Source organism: Rhinolophus hipposideros, assembly GCF_964194185.1.
Source record: "Rhinolophus hipposideros genome assembly, chromosome: 12".
Lineage (NCBI taxonomy): Eukaryota > Metazoa > Chordata > Mammalia > Chiroptera > Rhinolophidae > Rhinolophus > Rhinolophus hipposideros.
The window spans coordinates 40642286-40659662 of NC_138058.1; positions in this window are offsets into that span (position 1 = coordinate 40642286).

Sequence of the window (17377 nt, forward strand, 5' to 3'; positions counted from 1 at the left end):
AATGAGACCAGTTCTTTAATTCACAAAGGTAACATGGGGATTCACATTCCCCTGGACAGCTAGCTTTCTTTGGGGGAAAATGCTGTATCCTCCCACGTCTGAGCACCAGGGTGACCAGAGTCACTCCTCCACCACACTTTCTGGTCAGTGTTCTCAAGGCTGGAGACATATTATCCTGGGATATCTTTGCAGATCTTCATTGCTGTTGCTGGAGGCCCGCTTTAGCTGTACAGGAGCAGTCTTCTCTATTCTGACAAAAGCAGACAATGAAAAGTCAAGGACAGACAAACTTCCCCCTTTGATAAGCCAAAACATCCTGTAGAGATAGTCGCAGGCTACCAGCAACACAATTTAGTCTCCCTTTTTAATAAAATCAAAGGGAACCAAGGCACAAGTATCAGTAGCTGAATCAGTGCTGAACCAGATCTTCATAATTTCAATCAGTTATAATTTTCATAAGTATTTATTTCAGAATATCTCAACCCTGCTGCTGTTGACATTTCGGACTAAATAATTTTTTGTTTAGGGACTGTTGTATGCATTGTACAATGTTTAGCAGCATTCTTGGCCCTTACCCACTGGATGGATGCCTGTAGAAATCCCTCACCATGTGTTTGTGACAACCAAAATGTCTCCAGATATTGACAAATGCCTTCTGAGGATAACGTCTCCCTTGGTTGAAACTAGTGCTCGTTAGAAGCTATGTATATAGCTTGCCATATAAATATTTATTCAATGAATGAATGAATGAACAAGTGAAGGTGATTAAATTGCTTATCTTATTTCCTGGTATATAGTTGAATACTTAGCAAATAATAATTCTCCCTCATAAATACCAGGTATGGTATTTTGTAACTATATTTGCCAAGACCAATTCCAATTTTTGCCTTCGATGGGTAGTTAATCTAAAATAGATGTTTGTAATGAAAAACATATAACTAATTTCCATTTGACATAGGCTATCAAAAATAAAATTTGCCTCTGTTCTCTACTAATCTCTCACTGAAATAGTAAAGGGATTTTAGTAAAAAACGTATACCCCCAACCGAAAAAAAAAAATAGGAAAGAAGATGATAACAAAATTGTAGGGACTAGAATCCAAAGGAACATATGTTAAGTATTTTGGCCCATCTAAACAGAATACTAAGTTGGCAATGGTGAAAGCTGTAAAGCACCATGATTTGCATGCACAAACACACACCCCAAAGCTCATGAATAAATGGTACTAGGTTCCATTGCAAGTGAGAACAACATAGGTGTAATAACAAAAGGATTGGTCAAAAGTCTGTTTAAAAAGGCATTGAACCTCAGATCTACCCTCCTTGCCAAAAAATGGGACAACTTTCCTTCTATGATCCTGCAGAAACCTGCAGGTTTATTCCATGAATCCTTTCTTAGGAAGCTACTGGATTAAAGAAGGAGAGTAACCAAGGAAAAAAGAGATCCAGGATCCAGGACTAGACAAGCAAAGGGAATGTCCAAGTTGATGATAAAGGAAGGACTAAACTCCAGTTTGACAGCAGATCTAGAGAGCAACTACCCATCCTGGACAGTGCTTGGTGATTAGCGCTCTTCCGGAAGCGCTATGGTTCAGGGAAGGCTCACTGCACCACGGACTGACTTAGTGGAGTACAGTGGTACCTCGATTTTCGAACATAATCCATTCCGGAAGAGCGCTTGAGTTCTGAAACGTTCGAAAACCGAGACACGGTTTCCATAGAAAGTAATGCAAAATGGATTAATCCGTTCCAGACCTTTGAAATCAAACTGCAAATTTAGCATGGATTTTACTATCTAATGATACCATAGATACATAAAATTTATGGTGTTTGTAAACTGAAATGTTCGTCAATGGAGATGTTTGAAAACCTAGGTACCACTCTGTTTTACAATGGCTGGTATCTTTAGAATTACAAAATTCATAGAACAATCTCATGCACCTTCATCATTCTCCCATAAAATAAATTAACTTTTTTTTATCCATTCATGTATTTGAAAGACAGCGAAATCATCAAAATAGAATTCATCTGCCAAAAATACATACACGGCTGTTTTCAAAGGTAATGAAAAATTCATCGCCAGAGCAATGAGGCAAGACAAAGAAATAAAAGGCATCCATATTGGGAATGAAGAAGTTAAATTATGACTCTTTGCAGATTACATGATGCTATATATAGAAAACCCTAAAGGCTCCACCGAAAAGCTATTAGAAACAATAAACGAATAGAGTAAAGTAGCCGGCTACAAAATCAACATACAAAAGTCCATTGTATTCCTATATACTAATAATGAAATCTCAGAAAAAGAAAAAAAACAAAAACGAAAACAAAAACAAAAATTCTTTTTTCAATTGCAACGAAAATAATAAAATACCTAGGAATAAACTTAACCAAGGATGTGAAAGACCTATATGCTGAAAACTATAAGACATTTTTAAAAGAACTTGAAGAAGATGAGAAGAAATGGAAAGACATTTTCTGCTCATGGATTGGAAGAATCAACATAGTTAAAATGGCCACATTACCCAAAGCAACATACAGATTTAATACAATCCCTATCAAAATCTCAATGGCATTTTTTAAAGAAACAGAACAAAAAATCATCACATTTGTATGGAACCACAAAAGACCCGGAATAGCCAAAGCAATCCTAAGAAAAAAGAACAATGCTGGAGTTATCATACTCCCTGACTTTAACTTGTATTACAGGGTAACAATAATCAAAACAGCATGGTATTGGCAGAAGAACAGACATGCAAACCAATGCAATAGAATTGAGAACCCAGAAGTAAACCCACAAAATATTGACAGATAATTTTTGACAAAGAAGCAAAAAAAACATACAATGGAGAAAAGACAGCCTCTTCAATAAATGGTGCTGGCAGAATTGGAAAACGACATACAAAATAATGAAACTGGACTGCTATCTGTCACCATGTATCAAAAGTAATTCAAACTGGATCAAAGACTTAAGCATGAGACCTGACAAAATAAACTGCATAGAAGAAAACATAGGTACTAAACTTATGGACCTTGGGTTCAAAGAGCATTTTATGAATTTGACTCCAAAGGCAAGGGAAGTAAAAACTAAAATAAACAAATGGGACTATATGAAACTTAAAAGCTTCTGCACAGCAAAAGAAGCCATCGACAAAATAAAGAGGCAACCAACTGAATGGGAGAAGATTTTTGCAAACAGTGCCTCCAATGAGGGGCTAATATCCAAAATACACAAGGAACTCATGAAACTCAACAACAAAAAAACAAACAACACAATTGGAAAATGGGCAGACGACCTGAAGAGACATTTCTCCAAAGAGGACATACAAATGGCAAATAGACATATGAAAAAATGCTCAACATCACTAATCATCAGAGAAATGCAAATAAAGACCACAATGAGATATCACTTCACCCAGTTAGAATGGCTATCATCAACAAGACAAATAGTAACAAGTGTTGGAGAGGATGTGAAGAAAAAGGAACCCTCATATACTGATGGTGAGAATGCAGATTGGTGCAGCCACTATGGAAGGCAGTGTGGAGGTTCCTCAAAAATTACAAATAGAATTACCGTGTGACCCAGCAATCCCTCTCGTGGGTATCTACCCAAAAAGTCTGGAAACATTTATCCTTAATGACAAGTGTGCTCCGATGTTCATTGAAGCTTTATTTATAGTGGCCAAGACATGGAAACAACCAAAATGTCCTTCAATACATGAATGGATAAAGAAGCTGTGGTATATATGCACAATGGAATACTATTCGGTGGTAAGAAAAGATGAAATAGGAACCTTTCTGACAACATGGATGGATCTTGAGATTATTGTGTTAAACGAAATAAGTCAGACAGAAAAAGCAGAGAACCGTATGATTTCACTGACGTGTGATATGTAAACCAAAAAGAATAAGACAAACAACTGAAAAAAAAAACAAAAATTCACAGACATAGACAAAAGTTTAGGGGTTACCAGAAGGTAAGGGGGGAGACGGGAGTGGGGCTCTAAAAGAGGGTAAACGGGGTCTAATATATGGTGATGGAAAAAGAACTGACTCTGAGTGGTGAACATACAATGTGAGATGTAGATAATGTAATACAGAATTGTATACCTAAAAATCTATGTAACTTTACTAACAATTGTCGCCCCGATAAACTTTAAAGAAGAAAAAAAAAATCATGCTGGGTGTCTATTTTTTAAAACTATGTTGTGATTATTTTTTCTTCCTAGAATGGTAACTTAGCATTTTATTTTTGATTCCTGAGCTTTCTCCTCATCAGTTCACAGTAGTGATTTGTGATTTCTAGGCAGTGTTCTATATCTACACTGTCACATCTCTGCGAAAAGAACACTTTATTCTCTTTTTATTAATAAATCCTATTCTCTACCTGCTTTGGGGAAGCAAACAGTAGTTGAGAGTTGGGAAAATGTTCTCAGGCAGGTAACTGACTGCCTTGGGCATGAGACCACCACCCATGAGACCCATGTTTGACAAACCTCATGGTTAATCAATTCAGGAAAGTCCAGGCCACAGTACAATGGGTGTTACATGGGGAGTAGAGGGATGGGGATTTCTGAGAGCACAACCTTTTATCGCCCTCTTCACAGAGCTTTCTCTCCAACATCGCTCACCCTTTATACTTTCTGTCATGTCTTCACTTGCCTTCCAAAAATCCAGGTATCTTCAAATAAACTATACTTCTACCAGTGATTTTTGAAATCCTTCCAAAGCTCACATATCTGTGACAGGCATGGAAAGTGTGGCACCACATAAAGGGGAATGGACTATGAGTTGAAATACCAGACTTTTAATTTCACATCCCCTGAGTTGTTCTAGGAACTTGGGCAAAGCATTTAAGCTTTCCATGCTGCTTCATTCCACAAATAGGTAATAAAAGCAATCCAATTTGCTTTCTTATATGGTTGTGAGCAGCAAATGAGATAAAATAGTGTGTCTGTGTGTGTGAGTGTAGTGTACAGTGTGTGTGTATATGGGTGTTTAAATAATATAATGGGCTTAAATACAAGGTAATATTCCTTCAGCTCGGTCCACATTTTAACCCTCTGAAAAGACTACTTCTGAATAATTTGATGTAGGGAATCAGTTTAAATCTTAGTTCTTTTGATTTGTTTCTGCCAGTCTCCAAAGAGTAGTGGGTCTGACTTCAGATTAGAGAGAAATAAAGAAAATAAGGGCAAGGTCCATAACCTGAAGGATTGATTTAGAGTTTACAGAGTAGATATTTTGAGGTTAGATTTTATTAGATTAGATATTTTGAGGATTCAATTATGCTATTTTAATTTAACTGAGAAGAAGGCAAACAAGAGTCTTGAAAAACCCACAAACTGATGTCTGGACCTCGTATGAAAGGATGGTTTAATTTCATAGACCAAGAACATGGATCTCTCTGCCAAAGTTCCATTGTGCCAAGCAGAGATTTTTCAGGTTGAAGGGAATGAAGACACTGCCTCAATTTATGGGGATTATGGCGAATACTTGAAGAAGAAGGAAAAGCAGCAATGGAGAACAAGGAGTTGGCTCAAAAGCCATAAAGTAACATTTAATTGGCCATTGCTTATGATATGCTGCAGTTCTTGGAATTAACTTATCTTGTTGTCCCTCCGGCACCAAGAATCTGTTAACTCCTTATTCTGTTACACAGTAATGAGAACTCTCCATCTCTGTTCCCACCGCTTCATTTTGTCTCCTACCAATTACACCTGCCCCATGATTTAGGCTTTCACTCTCAATTACTGAACTCTCCTCTCCTTTCTTAGCCTCTGGCTTTTGTTTACCTATGGTTTCAATTTTCTCATGCCTGCTGCCTTCTGCTGCTTATGATCTCTGTTTATGGACATCATTTAGTGGGCCCCTCAGCTTCTGTGTCATTACTCTGTGACCCATTGTCCATGACTGATTTCAGCTCTTTACAAGATTGGTGATGGATCTGTTGGTATTTATCAAATATAGAGAAACCTCAGCTGGGGATACTTCCAATGACAGGTCATTTCACATGACTCTGGCAAACTTAACGATCGCTGCCATTGCTAAGGGATCCGTCCTTTATCTAATTAATCATGACTTGAATGGCATGGTAAAGTTTGTTGGTTTTCAGAATGTAGTATGACATGTAAGTTATTCAGAGAATCCTTTCCTATATAATACAGATACACAGAAGCTGTTTTTTTCATTATTGATTATAGTCATTCAGTGAACTCTAGCGTGAGGTATGTTCCAGCTATAAAATAGGAAATATGATTACTTGTTTGTTCATTTTATCATCAAAAGAATACTATATTTATTAAGTGATAACAGTACCATTTTAACTAATACTTACATTACATTTTTTATTTTAAAATGTTTTAAAATTTATGCTATTTACTTCCCACAACAATTTTGATATTGTTTTTCTCAGTTTTCTGATGAGGTATTTGAGGCCCAAGGATATTCTCTGGTTTTGTTTGGACACCGCCCAATTTGAGAATATAAGTTTAACTTCTAGCTTTATACCTTTTCAGTCATGCCAAAGTATCTTTTAGGTAACAACATTTTCCATGTGTCAAATGGAACCATATTTTAAGATAAGCCAAATTTTTTATGTGAATTATACGAATAGGTAATGAAATCAAAGTGACTGCAGGTAAACACATTTTCATCCCCTAAATCTTTTTAAAAGTGATTTAATAAGAAATATTACTTATTTTCTGTCAAGTCGACTTTCTGACCTAGTTCAAAGTATGTCAGTATACAATAAAAATTGTGCATAAGGTGTTATTACAGGCAGAGATTAATTCTTTGGGGCCTATTTTAATCATTCTCTTTTTGAAGTGCAGTGGCAGTCTATATGTTACACTAAAGTCTCTGTTTTGCATAAAGTTGTAATACAAAGTTGAATGAAAAATTGGCAAAATAACACCACATGTGAATGTAAAGGGCCTATTTCTTTCACAGGCAGAATTATAGCTTCAAATGGTTCTATTAATTCAAACACAGAATCCATGGAATTCATTTTTGGTATCTTATTGAGACCTTACCACAAGCAAAATGATAAACTTTAGTTTGATAGCTAAACTTTCACCATAGGGCTCATGTAATTATCCTGTTGATCACTGCTCAGATACAATAGGGAGACAAGAGCTTTCTCCTAATTGGCAGCTATCAGAGCTGCCACAAGAAAGGATAGATGTAATCCAGTTATCAAAACTTTAACAAAAATAAGTTTTCTTTTTAATTTAGATTTATTTCCATGGGCCTCCAGACCTTATATTTGGAATTGTTCTTAAGTAATATGTCAGAAGAACATCCCATTCACATGCCAACCATAGTCAGCACCCATTTCACATCTGGGTGTCTCTGCTGAAATGACTGAGTTCTGAAGTAACTGTGATTGCTGATACTACCTGCTAGAAATGAGGGAAGTGTAGGCAGTAATTGGTTATTGTAAGATGATCTGTTCCAGGTCATCTCACAAAATATCCTCAGAGGACCCTCTCTTCCATTGTCTTTTAATCCTCTGGTGGCAATTTAACGTTTTAGACTAACATATGATTTCACTTTTTGCTAGCTCTGAATCCTTCATAAATAAAAAGTCCTTCATGTAACTGAACGCAAACTTTTAATCCATTGGAGTTGAAGGTTGAGAACTGGGTCTAAGCCATGCAATGACTGGATTGTAAAGCACATGCCAGAAGCTGCTATGCTCTGAATTGTGCTCTGAACCAAAGCGGCTTGACTGATCCACCATTGTCAGCACATTCCCTTTGAGTTGTTGTACCTGTATGAGGATTATTTTAAGTTGATCCATTCTTATTACCTCCTATGTAGGATAATTCTTTGCCCAGACTCTGACATATGTTATGTCCACCTTCAAAATCAAAGTGCCATTCTCTTACTGTCACTGTCTTTTCAATTTCCCATTAGGATATCTAACAATTTCATGACTGCCTCTAGTCTTTGATAACTTACTTTCATTCACAAAGGATTTATTAGTTGTCATTTAAAAAATTGTTACAATGAATTTTTGTGAACTTTCTCAGGGACATTTTAATTTTAAGTGTTATTTTTAACTGTGTCCCCAAAGATTTATCTCTGTTAAAGAAATCAAGGATTCTTTAACTTAGTGGGCTGGGATGAGAGTCGAGGAGAGAGGAGAAGAGAAAAGGGGAGGGGAGGAAAGAGAATATAAATATGAATGAGAACATAAGCCCCTGAACTCATAACCTGTTTAGGTATTTATATGACTGCATATTCTACCACATCCCATGGAAAACCATACCATATACTCTTTCCACAGCTGATTGGGGTTAGACGCTGAGCTTAATGTGCAACCTAGGGCAATGCTCTAGGGCAGGAGTGTCAAAACTGCGGTCCTTGGGCCAACTGCTGCCCGCAATCCATGGTTAATTGGCCTGCAGCAAATTCCAAAAATATATTCAGTTTACTTAAATAAACCAGGTGAGGCAATACTTGACCTCGAGTGAGTGGCCTGGCTGTTTGTGTATTTTACCGCATATAGCCATTGGTAAAAAGCATTGAAAAAAGTTTGGACACTTCTGCTCTAGGGCAAAGAAAAATGGTCCATGTGGACAGAGAACCCAAACCCCTAATTTTATCAGTACTTCATTCTGAGCTAAATAGATACACTAAAAAATAAAAAACAAAGCAAGTCACGAAATCACAAAGTTAACAGAGTTATCTGCTATTCTCCTAAAAAACTGAAAACAATTGTTTAGCAGGAGAAATGCATTTGAAAAGTTTACTGCTCCAGAACACTTATCTCCCCTCCCCCATCTCTTTCTGTATTTCTATTTCTCTTTCCCCCACTTTCTTCTCCTCCATTCCCCTGTTGCCTTTAGTGAACATAATATTTTTATAAGCCTCCTTCGACTTTATATATCTGTGGGGGATTGATGACAGCATGATAAATAGTGTAGTGAATATTCAGATTAATCAGAAAATAGTCACCCAGGGTAGCATTTTTCACTTTAAGCAACAGGTAGAAGAGGACAGGTGGCTTTTTTAAATGCCCATAGTTGATTAATGAAATGGGAGATTGATTGTGAAATGCTTGGAGGGCCCACCAGAGGGTATCCCCTTACCTTCTCAGAGGAGGGCAAGAAAGTGCTTTCTGTATCTCACAAAACAGAGTGATTAATTTTTAACTAGGGACTCTTTCTCCTGTCTCTCTATGTTGATGCAGTCCCAGAAGAAAGGCTGTTCCCCCAATGTAATAGTGATAGTATTTACATAGCGTTTTATGTTTTATGAAGTATTTTAAGATGATCTCTCCTCACCTTAATAACCACCCTTTAAAGCTAGTAGGCAGAGGTTTCATTTTCTTTCATTCTTGGGTGGCACAATAGAGGGAAAATGAACTGACTAATACCTGATAGTTTGCAAGCACTAGGATTAGAAGTAGCTATTTTATTCCAACATCTGTGCAGTGATTTGTTATTCGCTTAGGAGGAGTTATCTAAAGTGAAGAAAGCATGCTGTCAGCTGCTATAAACAAAAGTTGAACATCATCTAAATTAAAAAACAAAAAACAAAAAAACTGGACCTGCATTTTTATATAATTCATAATTACATTCTTTGTAAGTTACTAAAATAGGAATAAGAGTGGTCATTACTAAGAGATGAAAAGTGTGTTTTAAATGGAAATTTTACTATGTAAATAACAAATCAGAAAAATGTAATTTCCAGTGACTCTGAGACAGGTTAGTTAGTATGATTGCTAGGTAGACAGGGGGGTCCCTGGTGGAATAAATAAATGACAGACATATCCTAAAACTTCAGGTTTTGAAATCACTCCTTCGCTCCAGGACATAATGTAACAAGGCCCTGAAGTTAATCATAAAATTCTTTTGGCCTGACAAATGGAGCAGATCTAATACATAAATAACAGTGGGCTACTTTGCTAATTCCTTTAGGATGGGCAGCAGAACAAACCTGGTAGACAAATTTCATTAGAAGGAGCCAGCTGCCTTCTTCAAACAGTTCCCTTCTCCAAAGACTTCCATTGCCCCAAACAGGCAAAAGGAAGGTATAAAAGTAGGAGCTTTTGCTTCAGTCATGGGGTACCCCCCATTTGGGACCCCCTCCCGCTCGGGAGCTGCAACCTCTTCTCCTGCCTCTAATAAACTATCCTCTTTTTAAAACTTTTTGCCTCTCCCTGGTCCGTATTTCCCTTCTTAGGCTTCACGAGACATGATCCCGGCCCACACCCAGAAACTGCGGGCAGATCCAACATCACCTACATCAACTCTATCTTTGATGTTACCAACCAAGATTGCTCCAGTTCTCTTGGTTATAGTAAAACATATTTTTGCTACTGAATTTATAGATTTGGGAGTTAAAGCTACTTTATTTAAAGACGTCTACTTTGAGGTTTGTCTGCTCATTTCCTATAGTAGTTAGCTATTACTGTGTAAAAAGCTACCCCCAAACCTAGTGCTTTAGAACAACCATTTACATAATACACAGTTCGGTAAATTGGCAATTTAGTCTGCAATCAACTGTGGAGTTCTTCTGGTCTTAGCCAGGTTCTCTCAAATATCAGCGACCAGCAGCCCAGTTAGATAAGGGATGGCTGATCCATACTAGCCTTGTAATGCTGACCCTTTATCTTCTATTTTAGATTTAAACCTCTAGTGTAATTCAATTTAACAGTGTAGTTTAGCTTGGGGCTTTTGGAAAGTTTTTCTTTGCTTTGCTTTGCTATTCTCCCACCAAACCTTAATTACTCTGTTTACTAAACATTACCAATTCTGTTCTGTTTCCTCCAGACCCTCTGCATACGTGGCTCAATGATTTGAAAGACATTTTTACATCTGTGTAAGATCCATTCCTATCCCTGAAACCAACCAGCCTCTCTCTGGAAGCACCTTTTTCAGGAATTGCCTGACCAACTTCTGCTTTCCTTTGTTCTGCCTCTCCTTGCATGCCTATAAAGCTTTTGGCGGTATTAAGAGCAGGAAGCCAGTCTTTGTGATCAGGAGTCTACTGTCTTCCCTTAATGTTGGCGATTTGAAATAAACCTCCTTTTCTTTCCACCAACCTCACTTCTTGAGTTTTGGCTTTTGTATGGCAAGCAACCAGACCTTTTGTACCGTAACAGCCTTAGTATGGTCTCTTATCCTCTAGCAGCCTGCCAGCCAGCCACAGATTGTTCACATGGCTGTGGTGGGGGTGGGGGAGTGAAGTTAGAACAACAATCCAAGGTTTGCAGAGGCCTAGACTCAGAACTGGCACACCTTCATTCTACTGCATTCTCATAACCAAAGCAAGTTCCAACATCAAACTCGATTCAAAGGGTGAAAAAGAGACTCCATCTCTTGTTGGGAAGAGCATCAGTTACAGTGCAAAGGGAAGGAAGAAGGACTGTGTCCATTTTGTTGGGACGGAGGGATTGTGATGGTGGCACTAAATTTTCTATTTTTGAGATTTGGATCTCTCGTGTAATTGAATTAATAAGTGTAATTTAGCCTGGGACTTTTTGAAAGCTTTCTTTTCTTTGCCTCTCAATGATTCTGCTTCCTGTACATTTACTATGCAGTTTCAATGTTTCTATTTACTTAGGCTCAGTGCTGGCCCTGGGACTTGGGACAAGTTTTGCATCTGTATGGGAACCACTCTCTTGGCTCCAATTTAAATCTACATAACATGCAAAGGTTGCCATAATAAGCTTTATGGCACCTTTCCCCACCCCCAACTACAGGAAAACATGTAAGTTGAGACCAAACAAAGAGGAGGCAGTAGTTTGTAGTAGTTTTCAGGAGACTCTGCCAAGCTGACTCTCCTCTTACTTTCATAAATCTTCTATATTTCTATCTGACTTGTGAATTCTTTCACTGCCCGCAAGCGAAGAGCCACAATACATTTTTCCGTTTCTGCAATTTATCACATTACCTGTTTGCTTATTTTGGTTTTCAGCAGGTTACTGTTTGATTTTTATGATGTCATTGGTGTAGCTATTTCAAATATTTTCAAGTAGTTAGCTGGTACAGTATGCAGAAAAAAGAATATTTAATTAAACTTAGACTTGAAACTTCCTGATAGCTAAAATAATTGAATTTTACATCAGAGTTATTTTAGAATTTTAGAATGCAATATAGAATGAAGCTGTTAATTTTAAACAACAACAAGCAGAATACTGACAATCTCTCTACATAGATTCATTATAATTACTTCTCATTACAATTAACATGAATCACAGAAATATTCCTCAGGAGATAACGTCTCATGTGTGTTACAAACACATAGATAGACCAGCAGATCCTGTCTGCTCATCTCATTTATTTCCTTAAAATCTTCTCTCAACTGGAATTTTGGAGACTAGAGGGAGAAGCAAGGAGAGGAAGAGAAAGGCATTCATGTTTATGTTTGTGTATGTTGGGCTAAACAAGGCACAACACACATCTTTAAATGTTTCATTGTTATTCTTAATATTTTTCAAACACTCACTTCTCATGTGCAAGGTATGAAAAATTTCAAAGTAAAAACTTTAAAGGTTGGCAGTATTAAAATGGAATTGTTTAAGGTTAAAAAAGTTAGATTAGTTGCAGAAGGCTCCCAAATATAGAAGCATCAAATTTGAAACAGGGATAGTTTTATGATTCAACAATGTCATTCTTGGAATTCATATTTTAGTTTTTCATGATAATATCTGCATTGAATCTAAAACATATGATTCGAGAATTATCATAAAATTAAAGATTATCATAAAATTATCTGACCCAAGATTATAGAAAGTTATACAAAGTTCCAATTATGTTCACTTTTTGGCAACAGTTTCATTTAATGGAAACTTTTAATATCATCTACTAAACTAGTGACAACTAAAATATGCTTTATTATCTGCAGCCCAAGTCAGCCCATCCACCTGATTATCCTTTATCTCGAAGATTGCAGCTTTCAAATATCTCCTGTCCACTCCTTTAAATGTGCACTGCTACCAGCCTATTATAAGTCATTATTCTTCAGAGAAACCATTTCCATATTTTCAACATAAATATTCTTCAACATATGTTGATTAACTCAATTCCATTGCTCAGAAACTTTCAATGATTCCCTATTTCTTGGGGAAAAAACAAAAAACAAACAAGCAAAAACCTCTTAGCTTTGATTTCCAACCTCGTCAGAGAAAAACAACAGGAAACCAAAAATACCACCCCAAAGGAAAAACTCTTTTATTATAGAGATCAATACAAATACCCTATTATCATGCTAATAAAGAGTTTTTTTACTTAAGGAATGCCCTAAAATGTGACCAGAAAAGTCAATCAGGAAGCAGGAAAGCTAATTTCCACTACAATGCCAGCTATGCTAAATATTTATGAGGGTTCACTAAGAGAGCACCTTCATCAATAATGTTAAAGATGACACCTAAATTTTAAGAAAACTATATAGCATGTGGAAAGAGTGCACAGGGCTAAGCCCTAAAATAGGCAAGTCTTCTGAAAACTTACAGTGGTTTGAAGTTGAAAGTACGTCAACAAGTTTTTCCAACTCAACCTGTGGTGTTAGACTGCACTCTTTTATTTCTAAAAAGCACTGGTTATGGTATGTTATCCTTCATTTTCAGAGATCAAAATTTGGACACATCATTAAAATTGTACACACTTTAGTAGAGGTCAAACAAATAAATTGACTTTAAAATATTTTCAATCATAACAGTTTTATTACACGGAGAAGAAAAGGAAGACAAATCAGAGGCAAAACAATGGTGGGAGTTATTCTGCTGAGACTAGGTGCCTGCAAATGGTCTCAGATGGCAGGGTCCTTTTGAATTTACATTATCAGTCCTCTCTCTAATGATCTGAGAGGAGAATTAGGTAATTACCCACACTGATAGTGAGGAGGCAAATGCAGTCTATTTCTTGAACATAGAAAGGCATATGACAAAACAATGGTCATATCAAAACATAATTTACACAAAATTATGAAATAAGATGAAAGGATAAATTACCAAAGAATGAACAAAAGAAAATATGTTCACCATATATGGAATGGAAGCTCCGCCCCCAAATAAAAAGATGTGTTTCTGGATTTCATTAAGATTAAATATCATTAAGATGTAAGTTGTATCTAAATTATTTCATTGTTACTGAAATTTCAATGAATAAATAGGGATTTTTATGTGAGGGTTTTTGTAAGGTGGTAATAAAATAATTCAAATACAAAATGATGGGAAAATTATATTACTCACAGTTAGTAAAGATGAAAAGAATTTGAAAATCTTTTATACAACTGTTATTTTGTGGGGGGAGCTTAATTTGATAACTGGTACCAATAGGTACAAAATCATGTTTATCCTATATTCCAGCAATTATACTTCTAAAATTTTATTCTAAGAAAAGTAACCATAGGTACTCATTAAGATTAAATCGAAGATTTATTTACTACCAATAATAACAAACAAACAAACAAAAAATGGAAACGAAGATCTTATAGATTGGTTAATCTAATTAAAATCATCCATATAATGGACTAGTAGGCATTAAGAGTTATGTTTTAGAATTTATGAAAAATGTAAGAAAATTACCAAATACAAGTTAAAATAACAAGTTATGTGACAATATTTATAGATATTTCTCACTTAGAACTGCTTTTCAGTTGCAGGTAAAAGTGGTTTAAACAGAATAAATATGACTTTAAGAGACATTTGCTTTAAGAAAAAATCTGAACATTGGCAGCTGTTTGTGGCATTGATTTAGCTACTGAACAATGTTCTCAAGGCCCCTGATTCTTTTATTTTTCTGCTTGCCATGCTGAGACTTAGTTTTTATCATTCTGCTTGTTTCATCATCGGCGCAAGATGGCTACAATAGCTTTCCGCCATTACATCTGCATTTACGGCAGAAGAAAGAGACTAAGGAACAATGCCAGCCATGTCTGGTATCCTCAAAGAGGAAAGTAATAGCTTTCCCAGAATCATTTTATTAGAAGAAGTGACTTTATATTTCATTAACCAGAAATGGATCATGTGGTCACCTCTAGATTCAAAGCTATGTGATGAAGGGAAGAATATAAGTACAACAAAAGACTTAGACCAATGGCTCTTAAACTTGGCTGCACACTTAGGTCAATGGCTGTTAACCAGCATTTTAAAATATGCAAAGTATTGTGGCTTGTGGCTAGGTAAGAAAAGGGAAACAGTCATTGACAAAATAGTAAATTCTTTCAGTCTTCCTTTCTCATCTTATTGTAGCCCTTTCATATAATTTGCCAGCAAGGTAGTTAATTGTTTAAACAAACTATTTTCTTCACAAAAAATATGTGAAGGAGAATATTCATTTCAATTACCATCATGCTGGACTAGGAAAATGACAAAAGATATTTTTATAAGAAAAATTGTGAAAGAATTTAAAATAGACCAAATGATTACTAGTTTTCTTCTATGGAAAAGTTAGTGTTGTCTAGAAATGCTCTTTCCGGGTTATATGATTCTACAGATCTCTATGCCTTTCATTATCTTTGAGTTATTTTACAACTTTGGAAGTTGTAAATAACTGATATAAATGCAAATAATTCATGTCCATAAACATACAAATAAATTTTGTTTGGTGGAATTATAATTAACACCTCCTCTTCCCCTATTATGTAATACATTGTCTTTCAATCTATTTGCAAGTTCATTTTAGCATTCCTTGTTTGTCAATATATACGTGGTATTGTGAATTCTTCTTTGAACCAGTTACAACATTTTATTGGTTCACTCCTTAATTAATGTGTTAAACAAAATCTTTGACATGTGTTGATTTTATATTTAATAGTTGCATGAGAATCATGATTATACTTTAAGTTATCCTTTCACGGAAGGAGAACTGACTCTGGATGGTGAACACACAATGTGATATATAGATGATGTATTACAGCATTGTACAGCTGAAAGCTATGTAACTTTACTAACAGTTGTCACCCCAATAAACTTTAATTTTTTTTTTAAATGCTGTCCTTTCATAGTTGAAACATGCAGAGGTTAATAGGTAAAATAAAGATTTTGATTTTACTGTGTGTCTGAATTGATCTCACCAGGTGTCTGTTTTAGTATTATTAATAAAATCAATAGTTGATTCTACTGAGTTAGGAGAAGATGTTTCACTTACAGTTTGAAATCTGGAATTTATAGAAATAGAAACAATAACAACTCACCAACAAACCTGCAGAAAAAAAGTAACTACAGAAAAATCAAATTCATCAAAAGCTAATTTATATTTTGTGCTTTATAGTCCTAAACGCAAATGAACATTATCCTCTTTCTTTCTTTCACTGTTTCATTTACTCTCTCTTTCTTTTCTAGGTTAATATAAGAACAATAATAGTATAACACTTAAGAATTCTCAAAGTGACTCAAATTTGGGCATATTTAAGTCTACAGATATTGTCCCTTCTGGCAAAAGAATTTTAATAATTAACAGTGAGGTTTCAAGTATTCTGGAAGCTCAGTGTCAACTATATTGGGGGTCAACATGACATTTCATTAACCTTCAAATTATATCATATAGACTGCATTTTGTTTTGTGTAGCACACAATCTCTGGTCTGCAAGCTCTCTGATCTACAGCTTGAAATACAACGTAAATTTAAATAAAATATTTTATAACAGGCAACATTCAACATGAGTCTAGTAATGTGAATAAGCTTTTGATAAAATAAGCCAAATACCCAACACTATTGACTCTTCTGACTTTAGCCAGTTAGTATGAACTTTAACTTACACCAACATTCCTAAAGATTTGGTGGAGTGCAAAATATCCTCTCCATGGGGACTAACCTGCATTATGAGTTTTTCCTCTTTGTAAAACAGGGAGTGATGGAATATTTCAATTAGAATAAAAGAAAGGCCATTATAAAACAATAACCACAAAGAAAAGGTAGGTTTTCACCTAGAATGCTTATAGCCTGCAGACTAAGTTTGAGACCAGCTGAGCCAAGGATCCATCTTACTCTTCTTGAAATCTGAGCCAGATCCATTGCATGCTGGGAACATCATTGTTGAAGATAGCTCTGTGGTAAATGAGTTGTTCAGTTCAACCAAGTGGATCTAACACCCATTTTCCTGAACAGTTGGAGTCATTTTGCTGGCCTGAATGAGGTTTTACAAACAAAAAACAAAAAACCTGATATAGCTGTGCTTATCTATCTTGCCAAAAGTGCAACTGGCAAATCTATGTCTAATGAGATGAAGGGTAGATAGAATATAGTATTGTAGAAGTATGTATGTCAACATCTCAAGAGAAAGATACAAGTTCTCTGAACAGCCATTTCTACATAGTAGTCATGTTGGAATCCTAGAATTGATGTATCTCAGGAAGATGGTGAGGGGAGGAGAGGACAAAATCAAGTGGGGATAGCCCTATCTTCTAGGGAAATTCCCTC